This window comes from Fulmarus glacialis, unplaced genomic scaffold (genome assembly GCF_000690835.1).
Source record: "Fulmarus glacialis isolate BGI_N327 unplaced genomic scaffold, ASM69083v1 scaffold41748, whole genome shotgun sequence".
In the NCBI taxonomy this organism is placed as follows: domain Eukaryota; kingdom Metazoa; phylum Chordata; class Aves; order Procellariiformes; family Procellariidae; genus Fulmarus; species Fulmarus glacialis.
In genome coordinates this window covers 26213-32232 of record NW_009229650.1, presented here as the reverse complement: position 1 = coordinate 32232, position 6020 = coordinate 26213, and the positions used below count along the sequence as shown (strand labels likewise).

General features: G+C 39.6%; 1 protein-coding gene across 1 annotated transcript in view; it reads left to right on the top strand.

Annotated features, from left to right (window-relative positions):
- The window catches only part of ZFAND4 (zinc finger, AN1-type domain 4), a 21542-nt gene that overhangs the window by 1105 nt on the left and 14417 nt on the right, over positions 1–6020 (top strand). The window lies entirely within an intron of this gene.

Sequence of the window (6020 nt, the reverse complement as noted above, 5' to 3'; positions counted from 1 at the left end):
CTTTCCCTAGTATACCTGTACATGTTTTTCATACTTCTGTCTGTGGGGAACCGACCCTCTGGGAGATGTAATATGATGCTTTAGACTTGAATCTAAGATACTCTCCTCCTGTTATGGAAATCTGCGCTAATGGACAGAAAAAAAGTAGCTGGCACAAGTTTTAAAACACGGAAGCATTGCAACAATAGGGGTGACTTTTTGCTAGTGAGGTCACTTAGTAGAAGCTTCACCATGCAAATAACTAGAGTTTACATCAGTGTAGCTGTCGTGGTTTAACCCCAGCCGGCAACTAAGCCCCACACAACCACTTGCTCACTCTCCCCCCGGTGGGATGGGGGAGAGAATCGGAAGGGTAAAAGTGAGAAGACTCGTGGGTTGAGATAAAGACAGTTTAATAGGTAAAGCAAAAGCCGCACAGGCAAGCAAAGCAAAACAAGGAATTCATTCACTGCTTCCCATCGGCAGGCAGGGGGTTAGCCGGCTCCAGGAAAGCAACAGGGCTCCATCATGCATAGCAGTTACTTGGGAAGACAAACTCCGTCACTCCGAACGCCCCCCCTTCCTTCTTCTTCCCCCAGCTTTAAATGCTGAGCATGACAGCATATGGTGTGGAATACCCCATTGGTCAGTTGGGTCAGCTGTCCCGGCTGTGTCCCCTCCCAGCTTCTTGTGCACCTGGCAGAGCATGGGAAGGTGAAAAGTCCTTGACTATGTAAACACTACTTAGCAACAACTAAAACATCAGTATGTTATCAACGTTATTCTCATACTAAATCCAAAACAGCATACTATGAAGAAAATTAACTCTATGCCAGCCGAAACCAGGACAGTAGCTACATTAATGCAGCTGTGCGGATATGCTTTTGTTTCCTGTGGACAGGGCCATAATTAATCACAAGTCAGAGAACATGTTGAGATGTTCCTGGAGGCTAGAGGTAAAACAAGAAAAGGAGAGGGTTTTTCTTCTCTATGGTTGAATATAGGCATAGGAGAGATGCAAGCAGATACGTGATAGAATGCTAACTAAGAGTGAACTAAAAGGGAGCATAGGCAATAGAGTACAGGAGAAGGCAGGCTATCTGGACAGTATAGACGAAGGAGTGAGCTTTAAAGGATGCATGAAGAGACCAGTGGGAGATGTGATGAAGAGGAATTTGAATTTTTTGTAGTCCAAAATGGGAGACTGAAAATAGACACATTGAATTATACCTACAGCTTATTATTGTAGGCTGGGTGTGCTTAGCTTACAAAAGTATCGTAATTTCTTACTAGAAGAACAGCTCAGTAATAAAGTTATAATATTGCTTATTCAGGATTTTGTTCACGTGTTGTAGTTCATAGGATGATAAGGTAATTAACGGCTTAGGTGCCTGCTATATAGACTTAATTATTAATAAGTAAATTTCATTAGAACATGGAAGATAAGAATTCACTGGTGCTTACCATTGAGTTGTTACAAGTCAGTTGAAATGCCTTGATACTCCAGAACAGAGTTAAAATATCTGTAATGTCCTAATTAATAAGATTTATGGGAGGCAGAGTGAAAACAGATTGATTGGCTATGTGTGAAGGAGACAGACACACAATGACAAATTAATTTTATGTTGCATTTGGGGTTGCTATTGCATGTAAAAAATAATTAACAACTTTTCAGTGACAAAGTTCCTATTATAGTGCACAAGTTCAAGCAATGAATCACCCAGGTGGAGTGAAAATCCTAAAGTAATTTTGCTGTTGTGATTTAGCATTGGAAGCAGAAAGCTTACATCTGTTCCTGTTTCTGCTGCTGTTTTTCACTTTTTGTTATTTTATCATGTCAACGTGGGGTGTGAACCTCTCTCATTTACGCTGCCGGGAGACTGTATAAGGTCCCTAGTATGTGTGTTGTCTCCATGGACTCATTTGGGTGTTGAGGATGATGGTACGTAAGCATACAAAAAGACAAGTTTTGGGCAAATGATGCAAGACCTGAGATCTCCAAGAACAAAATTGAGAATCGTATCAGAAGTTAACAAATTTGTTCAAATGTCACTAATGCCTCTAATTGTAAGAGGCTAATAATAAAACTAAGTCAAGATGAACTGATCTTTGTCAACAACTGGAATATCAATAGCTGTAGACTGTCTGCACGGTAATAAGAAAGGGTAATATGGATAGCATGTTAGGGATTCTGTATACTTCTGATACTGTTTGTCATTCTTGATGCCTGTTTAATGATCTGTTGTGAAAAGTGTTTGTTTAGACAGCTGTAGCAGATATTGGTACCTTACTACGAAAGAGCTCCAGATCTCTGTTTCCAGTTGGTTTTAGTCAGTAAAGAATATGGGTAAAAATTCATTGGTGGGTTCTAATGCATCTGAAATTTCAGTGCAAGTCTACTCATAAATTGAAGTTAAATAAGATCTGGTGCGTGTTTGGATCAGATCCAGGCATTTGTCCTCAGATACGTTCCATGCAAAGTAAGCACCTGGTATCCAAAAATTTAGTGTTGTTGTAATGTTGACTTGCTCCTAGTTTCAGATTCACTGAATGAGCCTTTTAAAATGGTACACTGGAGAAGAAATAGCTCCCTTTGTCTCTACTAGTGGGAAAAAAGCTAGAATACGCACAGCCAGCAGTATACAATAGTGTTGCCAGCAGTGCTACCTACTCCGTTGGTTTTACTTCTTGTTAATTATTTGTATTTGAAAGCAGGATCATGTATTGATGAACATGGATAGGATGGTATCTGAGTTTCAAGATGACGTGAAAGACTGAGCTTTAACACATGAATGGTACTTAAAAATAGCAGGATTTAATTGAAAGAGGAAATAGCATGGTTTGGTTTTGTTTTGTTTGACTGAGAAGGTCTTGTCTTGCTTCCTCCATTGCACAAGTCTTTAAAGCTGCTGGGCTGGACAAAGTTTAGTATTCTTCAAATATTATATTGAATTTTATAGAAGAAACATTCAGATAGTGCACTCCTAGTAGTGGTTAATTCTTTCATCTGTTGAAGAACCATAGATAATACCTGTAAACATGTTTGTTCAGTAAGATAGGATTGAGTCTCAAAGGAGGAGGTGGGGTTTGGGATTTGGTGTTTGTGGTAGTATTATTATTACTAACTTCCGGGAATTAATTTGCATTCTATAGTATGGAGTGTTAAGGCCTTCATTTACGTAGCTAGCTTTAAAATAAGAAAAAAACAACTCAGTCATTGTTTGTTCAGTGACTATTTACAACTGAATTTTATGATGTGTGTATGTGGAAACATCTACCTTTTTAGATGAAAATTTAGGTGTTCTCTTGTTCTTGTATTATTGTAAAGGGGAAAAACAGAACTAGCTTTCAGAGTACATCTTAATTTGGAATGCTTATGTTCAGCAGCGAACGACAGATGCAACAACAATTTTGTTGTTGTACATATGTGTACTCTCATCACGAAAGTTGTTATTTTTCTTTGGTCTTTTTGCTGTTATTATTTTGCTGCCTATGTACAGCAGCTTCACCTTAAGTGAAAGGAACTGGCTGAATATCAAGCAGACGACTTCTGGATGTTGTATTTCTTTCAATATTCTGTGAGTTCAGAGTACGTCATAATGATATCTATTACTACTTGCATTAGAGAAAATAGCTATGCTTCTGTCAGACTGGAGTAAGTGGATTCCGCAAGTGTAGAGTTTTTAACAGAATCAATCTTGCTTTTCTTCTGTCTACTACTTTTCTTCTATGTCTCCTGTTTGCTTTGTCATGTGCCTGTTTACTGTGCTGATAGAGACTAGAAGTTCATGAAGCTTTTTTTAAGTTTATGCCTTGTCTGAGCTGGGAAAACATTCCTGCAGATGCAAGCCTGTGCCCAGATCAGATGGTTAGAGCAGCATCTAGAAGGTGTAAATAAGGTCACCTTTCTCAGGAAATTTTGTGGGTCTGTATTCAGTTACTGGTGACTCGCTATTGTTACAGCCTCCTCTTTGTCAGTCCCTAGGGTAAAGAGTAGGTCAGTACTGACCACGATTTACACTAATGTAGCTTACTATCATGCAAATGAAAGCTGGGGGGTTTGACAGTTATGAAAATGGTCCTGCTCCTGTAAGTTGTGAACCTTTGCACCTCTTCCCTAGTGTAGCTAATTTGTGGGGGAAAATAAGGTTGTCAGCCCAACCTTTCTGTAAGCAGAAACAAAAAGTAATGTTTAAGAAACTGTCCAGCAATTCCAACATTGGATGAAAGTTAAGCACACTGTTTGAACTTTGACTTTGAAATGTTTGTGGTGTTTTTAAATATAGTAACCTTCTACCTGCAACATAAAATCAAGTTTGTTCTGAAATCTACAGGGTTTTTTTTCTGGGTCAGACTTGACCACTTCAGTTTCTCTGGTGAGCCTACTTAGCATGCCAGGAAGAAGAGTAAAGGAGTGAAGCTTAAGGGTATATCCGATATGCTGATTCAGAGACGGGATAAAGTACCTACTTCTCCCCTCTCCTCCCCCCATTTTAGTAGGTCAGATTGTCAGTGCATCTGCAGCCATTTCAATAGGCAGTCTGCAGACTCTTCTGTCCTCCTATAGCATCACCTGGCTAGCCCACTTCCATTTGAGCATTGAGATTTAGCTTATTGCCCTACTTTCCTCTCTTCTTGGTTTAGAGCAGGCCAGTGATACAGTCACGTGCTGCTTAGGGAGAGGGGATGCTGGATGCGTATCTCGCAGTTCTCATTATTGTTGCCAATTTCACGTGCTGATCTCATGTGCAAATGTCTCCTCAAGAAAGCTGTACTATAATCCAGAAAGGGGACAGCTGATACATATTTTCCTGCACCTGAACCTATAAAGCACATAACATTTCCTCCATGTATAAATACAGAATTCTTAGAAAGCAGCATAAAAGGGAATTAGTAATAAAGACTTGTCTGTTTCCCATTACAGAAGAGTATAGTCTTTTCATCTGTTCATTTCACGAAAAATACATTGTCATTGGTAAATGAACAAAAACATGTTTCACTGCAGTACTGCCAGTTGCAAGCCAGCCTTTTTGACAAATAGTCTCTCAGTTTATCAAAGTAATTGGAAATTGCTCCTTGGAGGCTATTGAAACCATAACAAATGCAGACAGTAATGACTGTTTGTAATCAGAATACTGCAAAACAACACAGAAGAGAACTTCACTGTAGACTCGCTGGCTGTTGCCAGCATGTTCTTGTTTTGCTTATGCTGCAGACTTGAAACATAACCAATAACCAGTTATTAAATAGCTGGCAGTGTAGTAGCAATTATGTTAGTCTACTATATGAACATATTCCCCTCATAAATGTCTTGTGGACTTCAGAGGATACGAGATTCACGTTAAATGCCATCCAAGTGAAGTAAAGTTGTGTTGGTCGTTCATAAAAGAGAAGATCTAGATGTGAGCTGTGGTGAGAAAAGGAAATTGTCATCTTCTCTAAAACTTAAATAATGACAGTTCCTCCAAAGTGCACTCCCTCTTCTGCACGGGGATGTCCACTTAGCATGTCTCCTACTTGCCTGCTGAATCTGCTTGGACTTGGTCACCAGAATCTGGTTGCCTTTTCTTCCTTGCTGGTGATGGGTGTTGATAGCTTTGTGCCCTTCCTCCAGCTAGGAAGGGGCTACTTAACCGACCTTTTGCCACAGCTTGCTAAGCATTCTTGCAAGCCTTGGGAAGCTAAGATGTGTTTGGAAATGGAAACCACCTGGAAGACTCTGATCTTTGTGTTCCCCTCTGGCCAGATGTATTTTGGGAAGTCTTACTGTGTAGCATTGCTACTTGCATCTCCTTTTAAGTATCTGAACATGCAATGAATAAAAGTATAAGATAAGGTTACTTTAAAGCTTTTACTTCTTAGTCTGAGGAGTAGTGTTTAGACCTTTTTGAAAAAGTAGTTCTTGGCCTCTATAGATTTTCATTTTAATTACAATTTGTCAGGAATGCACAGTGAGATCTTAATTACCTGGATTTCACTAGACAGATTGAACAACAGTACTTCTTTCTGATGTGGAAGGGAAGATTCCCCCCCCGCCCCCC